We start from the raw sequence: 10,751 nt of genomic DNA on the forward strand, positions 1-10,751 counted from the left end.
TTTTTGCCTTTGCATTACTGAGAAATAACCGTGAAAACTGAGCACCTGAAAAAATTCCTGCCCGCTTATCGTTCTTGATTTTGTGGATTTATGACGTCACAAAGACCCACCGATGTAAACAATGCATTAAAACATAGTGTAATTTTACAGTAGTTTATCGATTAAATTTTAGTAATTTTTGCATATATGAACGTGTCTTTCTTTTCAAATGAGATCATTTGATTTCGTAGAAGCCTACAGATGACTTAGTTTTGATTGGTCGTTAATGAATAAATCTAATATCAGCTTCTCACAAAAGTAAAATCATGATGAAGATCCCGTACTGGAGTGGAAATTTAACGAAAGAAATGCTCCAACATTTACGATAACTGAATTATCCTTATCCTTTTGAAATAGAAACATCATTTTCTTCTTCGGTACGTATAATGATTGAGCTACATTTAAAGGGAATTAAAGCATTTAAATTGATTTGATTTACTTTGTCACATAAAAAAGTATATAAGGCAGGCCAATGAAAATGATTGAGGCATTGTGTACATATAGTTTGTATTTAAGAGCTGCTATAAAATGCCGCAAAATTATTTTTAAATTTTATTATAATAATAATAAATAATAATATAAATTTCTGACTTATTGATATATACATGTAGCAATATCTTTAGAAAATACTTTGTGTACACGTGTATTAACGTTTTATTAAATTAGATCGCGGAAATATGGCATTTAAGGATTTAGAAATGTATCGGTAAAATAAATCGGTTGTTTGATAAAAATAGTTGTGAACGAATGTGAAGATAATCAACAGATTTTATTAAGAACAAGCATCAATACTGATATAAAAAACGAAAGAAAACATTGCGGAAGAAAGTGAGATAAAAGGGATCTGTGAGTAAACACAGCACATACACGTTTTAAAATCAAAACACCGCAAATTCAAGTACACGTTTCAAAAACAAAACATTTGAAGAAATTTCTCTTAGACTAAAAATAATCAAATGGTAACATATTTGTGAATTTGAAAGTGAAACAAACAATAAAATCGTGAAGCGAATGAGGCACAATGAGGCCTACAAGTTGTTTAGAAAAAAATCTTAATGAATTGCATGAACGTGGGAAAAAACGATCAGATTTATTTTAGAATTTGTCAATTTCATTAAAAAGATCAAAATAAAACATATAAATATGCTTATATTAAAATTATATTATACTTGCATGTAGATCTATGAAGAAAATCATTTATTCTCCCTGCAGTCTCGAAACTGAATATCATTATGTACACGCTATTACATGTAAATAAAAACGCACATGATTTTATTTCTTGAGAGAAAAAATACTGACGTGGTTGATTATTGTATAATTATACAAGTTTTTATATAAAATAGTATCTTTTTTCTTTTAAAATGCTGCAAAACGACATGGATATTTGTATTCACAACATAGCTTTAAAAGGCGATTGGGTCTTACTGACGTCATAAGCAAGGGAGGTAAGCCGCGTAAGTCAATGTTTCTTTTCCCGATTAAGTAATTTTGATCGACTGTGGCGCTCACATTTTGCATAAAATATCCAAAAAACAATGTCAGTCTTATTAAATAGGCACTTATGAACTCATTCCCGTATATAACTCAATATGGTCAGGATATCGTTTCATATGATCTTTAACTCCTAAATGAAAAGTCCCCAAGATGTTTGGGCCTTGGGACTTAGGAACGATAACTCTTACATGAGGAACTTTCATACCAAATAAAATTTAAAATATTTTGTGTTTATTTGCAATGATTTTTATTCAAATTCTTTATGTCACAGTTATTAAAATGCATTTTCTTATAACATCAAGCAGATTTTTCAGATGATTTGTCAGCAGAGTAAGAAAATATGAAAAACTATGTTTTGGGGAAATACTAAAAAAAATTGCAATAATAAACTGTTTGAATGTTAAGAATTATTATATTTATTTTTAGGTGTCCGAAGGAAATATTTATCATATGAGAAAATTTTTTTCTCAATTTGTTAATAGTTAACTTTTAAAAAGTTATTTTACAAAAACATGTAAAAACATTTGAAAATTCTTTTAAAATATCTATAGTATCCCTATCATCATTTTAATATTTGTTAAGTATATGCTTTGTGATCTTCTATTGAAAATTGGAATAAACTGCGAGTGTATAGAGCCACATTGAATCGCCATCTTGTGACGTAATGTCTTAAAAAGTATAAGTGTCGATGTAGTGAGGTACCTTAAAAGACATTTTGTTGCTCCATGGCAGTTTTAAGGCCACTTTGCCTTATATCCATAATGTTTAGTGCACATTTTACTTACTGTGGGTTCATTATATGTCGATGTCATTACATGTCGAGATGGCTCAATTTTCGTGGAACTCGAGGGTAGGTACGACCCATCCACAAAAATATATCCTCCAAGAATTAATGAAGTAGGGTTATAAAGTCATGTTTTCTTTTGTAAGTATAAAAGAATATTCAAAACTACGTCCCCATGAACCTATAAAGTTAAAATTGGCCCCCACGAATTTTAATGATTCCACTACAATAAGTTGTGTTAAATGGGAAAAAATGAAAAAAAAAATTAAAATTTGATAATAATCATTTGTACTACTTTACATTAATTTTGTGTAAGTGTTATCATAATTCATTTTGTCTCGTAACTCACTGCGTGAAAATCAAGTGTTTATTGTAGTTTTGGGGCAGGCATTATTAATTGTGGTTCCTTTGCTGAACATGCCTTGAATTGTTTTGTTTCAATACTTTCGCAGACAGCTTGTTTTGCGGTATCTTACAAACTTTTAAAATTGTACCAACAAAAACAAACCGTATCAGATTTGTACGACTTTATTAATGTTTCAAACCCAAAAAGGACGCTCTTTCTTTTGAATCGCCTTTAACGACATCAAGCCCATTTTCCTGCAAATGTATTTAGATGTAATGATCGAGACGTTTGAAGATGTGATCGGTATCGATGTTGATATCGCAATATATCGTCGATATCGACAACATCATCGGTTTTGCAACTCATCACTGTCTGTCGATATCAATATTTTCATTTTGTGTATGACATCGAGATCATTATTTGTCTTTCGCATGCATTTTATAAATATTGATATCGATGTCGATATCGTCAAGTTGTGTACGTACGATATCGTCGATGTCAACAACAAAAATGGTCATGGACATGTGTATATTATATTTGGTTGTTTTTTTTTCAGCTTTTTGGCGGAAAGCCGCTTCTGCTTAGGCAAGTACATTGCTAAATGCTATTCATTAATGTATAAAAACAGGTATGTGCATATCAAAACACGCCAATTCTAATCCACACGCTTTTGTTGAAAAATGATTTTTTCTCGCCAAACAACACATGCGTCAAATAAAATATCCGTGCAATAGTCGGAATTTAAAGAATGAAGAGTTGTTCGGACGGCGGAATTAATTTTACTAAGCAAGCTAATGGGGTAAATAACCATTTGGGAAATGTGAAACAAAGTTTCTCTAGCAGTAAGTGCCTAAAATTAATGCGATCGGGTAATTGTCATGTTGTAAATTTTGTATTTACTGCCACTACACAGTCGCTTGAGATGCAGGTGGAATACAGTTAAACGACAATTTGAGAGGATCGGAACGATACACGATATATATATATATATATATATATATATATATATATATATATATATATATATATATATATATATATATATATATATATATATGTGTGTGTGTGAGAAAATATGCTTTAAAAGTATGCATGGATAGTACGTCTTTAGAATATTCAACAATTATATAATAGTGTTGTGTTGTGCATGTACTATGCCTAAATAGTAGTGAGGGTTTGATACATAGTGCACGAGCCGGAGGCGAGTGCACTATGTATCAAATCCTGACTACTATTTAGGCATAGTACATGCACAACACAACACTATTGTTATTATTATGCCGACTGTTGAACATACTGACGTGCTTTGCTAGTAGCTGTGACGTTCGAGTGTTGAGAAGTCCCTAAAAATAATCACCGGAAAAGCAAGCGTTTGTTTTTTTCTTCAAATTAATCAATTTATTTGATTGTTTATTTAATCAACAAGTTGTTGTACAATAAAAAGTCAACAAAGGTTAATGTTCTTTTCAAGAAATGAAAGACGTTTTACCTTGCCGAGAAAACTCGAAATGTTTAGCAGACGAAATCTCATTGAATTTTTTTTCTTGTACATTCTTTATCAAGCGTCATTCAAAAAAGTGTTTTTGTGATTCTCATGTACAATTTCTTTGTAAAATGCTCAATCAATTTGTTCAAAAGTTTATAAGAAACTTTAACTTTAAATTTACCGTCAATAATGAAGTGTTTTTGGAAAAATGAATAATTTTAATTGCTTGATGTCAGTCGTACATATCTACGTTTAATATATATAAATACCGTTACTTTTAATAACGGTTAATTTAGCGTAGCGGTAACGCGTTGGGCTTCAAACTGGTTTGATTTTAGCGTCGTGAGGTCGAATCCCGCTGTTGGCGCTAGATAGATTTTCGTTGAAAACATTTGCCGTGCTCTATTTCGGCATAGTAGTATAAATCCTTTGATACTATGCGAAAATAGATGAGTATTGAATATATAATGACAAACTGACAGAAGGCATAATAATAATCGATATGTACATCATCCATCTTCCGTGTTTTCAATTGTTTCTATGCATCGATTGCTGCCTCATTAGGCTGTCCATAAAGCAAAAACAAACTCTCAAGATAGGACTCGCTTTGCTTTAACCATTGCAATAAGTATGCACTGAACATCATGACGATATAATTTTCTATCAAATATCAATTTTCTTGAGCATAACTTCATACAAAAATCGAAACTCAAAATTCAGAGGAACAAATACTTAAACAAATCAAATAATTTGAAAATCAAGTAGTTGTCTCCTCTCTGACAAATTGACCACCTGTCTTGGAGTTCCCGCCACAATCTTTGAATTTCGGCGGGTGTATAGTGATGTCCTGTAATCCGATATCTAAAGTTTTGACCACATGGACTTCTGTCTCGATAACCACAACTGAATCCTTTGTTCTCTAACGGAACAGCTCCTATGTGTTCTCTGCACAAACCAGTTATATAAACGTCTTCAAATATAAAGTAAGGTACACTCCCTGTTGCACTGTATAGTTTGGGAATGATATCACCACTGATCAGGTAAGCTGTTCCTGCTATATAGTCGGGGTAGTAATCCTTTTCATATTCTGATCTTGATATTCTCCATTTCGAAAATGGCAATCGGATCGGAGAGGCTCCGCTGACTTTGCAGCCGGATATTGAGTTCAGTTTCGGTTGAGTTTTCAATTCGTCTAAAAGTCTGGGAAGGTTTAGAAACATGTCGTCGTCGATTTTCAAGAGATACTTTACTCCTTTACAGTTTGTCGATGCCCAGTGAAGCAAAGCGATCGATTTCTTTGAAAGATTTTCATAGGTTTCTGATATATCTGTAAACAAAATATCATGGCAGATGGAGTTCTCCACTCCTGCAAGGTTCTGGTGAAGGCTCCGCTTACTTTTACCAAGCACGAATTTCAACATCACAGTAAGGTTTGAAATATTTCCCCATGTGCTGCGTATTGCATTCCTTTGCTCAAAGTTAGAAACGGCGCTTGGAACCATTATGAGCAGAAACACTTCACTATTGCTGCAAGTAGTATGTTGAGGAGAGACTGATGGACACAAAAAACCTGATGTTAAGTATGTTTCTTCGGCTCTCTTTCTGGATGCTCGAAAAGGTATACAAATAAAGTAAGTAGCCAAGAACAAAATGATCATCCATTTAAAAACGTTTTTCAGAAGGTTTTTCAACGAACGGGTCCTTAATCTCGGAAAGTGCATCTAAAAAAGAGAAATAATTACCAGATCGTTAGTCATGGTAAAAAAAAGAGACCCCAAAAATATAAAAACAAACGTGTAACAAACTGAAAATCCTAGTTTTGTTGTTTACTAAATACCTTTTTTTCACCTCCCGTGAGTTTTACAATACCCCTTTTGATAGCCTCTCGTTTACGTATGTAAATAGTAAAAGAATCAGGCTTATGTGAAGTACTCGGTAAAACAGCGGCGGAGAGACATGGTTGTCATCACGTTTAGTTCTGTCATGAGCGTGTCCTTCAAAACTTTGTTTTTTGATTTTGAATGTTTGCAATAATTCAGGAAGGCATTTATAATAGTCAATCAAAATTTGGGTGTCAGTCGTCGAGTAATAAGCGAGATACAGAGCGCACTATTTTGGAGAGTTGATTTTAAATCAACTCTCCTGTGCAGTTACTCAGGCAAACCGAAAGTGAAACAGTATTTGGACCTAAGCACAAACTAACACCGCTAACATTTAGTCCTTGAAAATAATCGATAAACTCTAAACCATTGTCTTTCAAGAAAACTTATTTATACTTGTAAATAGTCAAATTTTAAATGGTATTAACAATTTAGATATTTTTTGTAGTCGTACATTGTATGTATTCCTACGCCAGGGTTCAATATATCCGTAAATCTCCGACAAGCAGAGAGTCTCTCTTGCTTATCATAGATTAACGGAGACAGCCGGTAAAACGAGACTAGAGTTCAATATTGCTTGGACTCATACTGTTTCTTTGAAATATCGATTACTGATACATATTTTGATAGAATTAATTCTTTGAATATTACACAACATGATTCATATTGGGTTTTCGCGAAATTCTTTTCGGAGAATAATTCATATTTTAAAAAATGTGCATAATTCAAACACATATAGCAAACTACTTGCCATGCAAAATAATATATCGTTGATTCTAAAAAAAATAATAATCGATAAAATCAACTCCCGTCGGTTCTTCAGTACTTTGATTGATTATGCAAACAAAACTTTATTCTCAACAATTTGGTTGATCATTACAGATGCATTATTACATGTACGTGTCTTAAACATTGTAAATAATATATTAAAATAAAGAAAATAAAAAGGAAATTTTAAAAAAATGAGACTATGCCCCTTTAAAAGGGCAGGATCATAATAAGGATCAAAAAATATTTTTCCGGTTTTAATGTTTACAATGCTTCAGTAAGGCAATTTTAAATTGCAACCAAAATATGTCATTCGTTGAGATATATGCAATAAAAGATCTTACAATTCTTTGCCAGTTAAACAAAGCATTTGTGTACATTTTTAATTTTAAAAAGTGAAAATTCAAGATGTTTTACCTGTATATTGAACTATGTAAACAAAAACGGGACAGGAGCCTCGTTTACATGACAAAGAATTGTGAACCCTGGATCTTGCTTATTACTCTACAGCTGACTCTCAAATTTCATTTGATCATTAGAAATGAACTAAGCGTGTTCTCATTATAATAATGTTATTCTGCTTGGAGGCTAAGGTTGTGTATGGTGCATTTTGCTTTAAGGCTATGTTTGTATATGGTGTATTTTGTTTGGAGGCTATGGTTGTATATGGTGTTATTTGCTTGAAAGATATGGTTGTATGTGGTGTATTTTGCTTGGAGGCTATGGTTGTGTATGGTGTATTTTGCTTGGAGGCTTTGGTTGTATGTGGTGTTTTTTGCTTGGAGGCTATGGTTGTATATGGTGTATTTTGCTTGGAGGCTTTGGTTGTTTGTGGTGTATTTTGCTTGGAGGCTATGGTTGTATGTGGTGTATATTGCTTGGAGGCTATGGTTGTATGTGGTATATTTTGCTTGGAGGCTATGGTTGTATATGGTGTATTTTGCTTTGAGGCTATGGTTGTATGTGGTGTATTTTGCTTGAAGGCTATGGTTGTATATGGTGTATTTTGCTAGAAGGCTATGGTTTTATGTGGTGTATTTTGCTTGGAGGCTATGGTTGTATGGGGTGTATTTTGCTTGGAAGCTATGGTTTTATATGGTGTATTTTGCTTGGAGGCTATGGTTGTATGTGGTGTATTTTGCTTGAAGGCTTTGGTTGTATGTACATGTATCAAACCCTTACTACTATTTAGGCATAGTACATGCACAACACAACACTATTTTATAAATTATATAAGATATCAATATCATAATATAAGGTTATACCCACACTAATATATTATATAATAATATTATGATATCATATCATACAATATATTATCATATGATACAATATTAAACAATTTCATATCATTTGATACAATTTTATAGATTACAATATAATATGATACAATGTCATGCTATACAATAGTATTCCATATTTTGATATATTATAAAATACAGTCAAACTTATTTTGAACTAAATGAAACTGTTTAAAAACTTAGAGATATCCAAGTATTCGAGACATCAAGGGTAAAATACTTTAAAAAATAAGAGGTTGAGGCTTAAAAATCATTTCGACATATCCCTTGTATTAAGCCTTAGTCACAACAGGTCGTACGTGCTTCTGCAGATGGTCTACGGGCGGATTTTAATGAAAATCGTGCGAGACACGCAAGTGCATCTTACAAATTTGGAAGGACGTACGCACGGTGGCTGTTGGACATGCACAGCAATCACCACGGTTTCCTTGCAAGATCTAAAAACGTGCGCTGCACTTGCGCTTCAGTCAAGGAACCCGTAAGAAAACCAATGCAAACGATTTGACTTGCACGAATGAAGTCAGGAGATCTTACTTGTCTATTGCATTATAGTATACAGACGTGGACTGCAAATTCCATGTGCTAATTATCAACATGTAAATTGAACGCAATCTAAATGTACGTCACACTTGCTCTATTCGTACGCTCGTGGTGCGTGCGAATCGCCCATACACAGAATTAAAAAAAAACTTTGCAAAAATCCTAATATAAAGGATACGTAGAAAATTAATAGTTCATTCATCAAAATTATGTCAAAGATTCTTGTATTAAACCTCCTTCTAAAATCCAAAATTAAACAAATACCTTATTTTTCAGAAAAAAGGAGGGCAAATGACAAAAATAGGACAAGATGGAATTGGATATTGAATTGGATATTGATGTAGATTGTACAACATAGAGAAAAGGCATAAGATTTCTCAATCGCTTTGACCAGCAAACGTGCTAAGAAAGAAACATACATTTCGGAGTAAGGAGGGGAAAAATGATATTAAGGCGCAGAGCGACATTTTCACATTAAAACCAATTACACAAAAACCTCCATCCTACTAGAGAAAGTTGTTTTCATGAGTATGATAAATTTCGTTTGTTAACAAAGAATATCTATCTTATCTAATTAGAAAATATTGATTATTATCACATATGATCATTAAAATTCTATAAAATTGTTCTGGTAATAGTATGAAAAAATTGAAAATATCAGGGTTTTTTTTAAACTTTGACTTTTGAAAACTGTAAATGGTCTCGCTCTTTAAGTAATAACTTTTAGTTATAACATTTTTAAAAGCAAAGTAATTCGATCTGGCTTTTTACTTTCAACCCTGTAAGCTTTTTCGAAGTTATTGTTAGTTCAACAAATTGTTAAACACAGTTTTAAAGTAATTTAGGATATTAGAATGGCCAAGAAAATTATTGATAATTATTTCGCTGAAATTAGTTTTTTTCTTCTAGATTACAGAGACATTTTCAATAACATATTGTTTTAGATTTGGAAGAAAAATTACGTTTTTAAAGCATTTTTCATTGGTGTCGACCAGTTTAGCTACTCTAATCACCAAAGCAACAATTGCGGAATAAACGTTTAGTTTTTTACAAGCTCTTCTGACGTTTCAGTTTATACTAGTTTACAGTCGATATTTCAGTACAAGTATAAAGAAAATATGTTCATTATTAACACGAAAACTAATAATTGTCCGTGCAGCTGTCGTGGGGCACGGAAAGACGTCGTTACGATTGACTTGCAGGTGACCAACGACTAGGATGTTGTTACTGCCGTTCGCAAGGCAAACGTACGTCTGGTGCACGACAATCATACGACGGAGGGCATCGCACGTTGCGAGTGGCAACCCGTCTTTAAGGTGGAATAACACACCTGGAAAAAGACACTTAATTTAACAGTAACTTATTTTATTATGAAAGATATAATGATGAATAAACTGAACATATGTCAAATAATAAAAAAATTGCAGTTTGATGATAAAAATGAATTTCTAAAAAAATAAATTCAGTAATTAATATCAAAAGCCCCTGCAGGATTCGAACTCGGGATGTAAGGATCACAAGCCGACACTTTACCCACCTGGATATGGAGTAAGTTTCATGTTGTCGACAATAAAATCCATTTAATAAAACAAAATATTATTTCGATTAGATGTCAGCGATTTTGTGATGATGATGTGTTATTTCAACTGAAACAAAATTGTTCGTGATACTTTCGACTGGCACGTCCAACGTTCGTTTGTCCTACGTTGCACTCTCAATCCCTTCAATACAATTTTAACGTTACGATCAGCCAGGGGAGACACGACTGGCAAAATCCCTAGCACAAGCACGTTCACCAAACACGCACGACCAGTTGAGACTGAGGATTTAGAGAGATCAGTGTTCGAGATATATCGAAGATCGGTTAGATTAAATGCTTTCGTTTTATACCATAATATGAGTTTAGGGAAAACACAGGGGGTCGATAAATGAAACAAGCAGAGATTAGAGGCTAAAAAGCCCATAGCTATACCACTTGAATGCATTGCAGTTGGAATTGAGGAAAAGGTTTGAAAAAAAAACAACATTTATTTTTAATTTGCGTAAAATTTAAAGTACCAAAAAATGCATAGGCAATGTTCCAGATGCTAAGATTTGATCGAGATTTGTTTTA

This window comes from Magallana gigas, chromosome 1 (genome assembly GCF_963853765.1).
Source record: "Magallana gigas chromosome 1, xbMagGiga1.1, whole genome shotgun sequence".
NCBI classification, from domain to species: domain Eukaryota; kingdom Metazoa; phylum Mollusca; class Bivalvia; order Ostreida; family Ostreidae; genus Magallana; species Magallana gigas.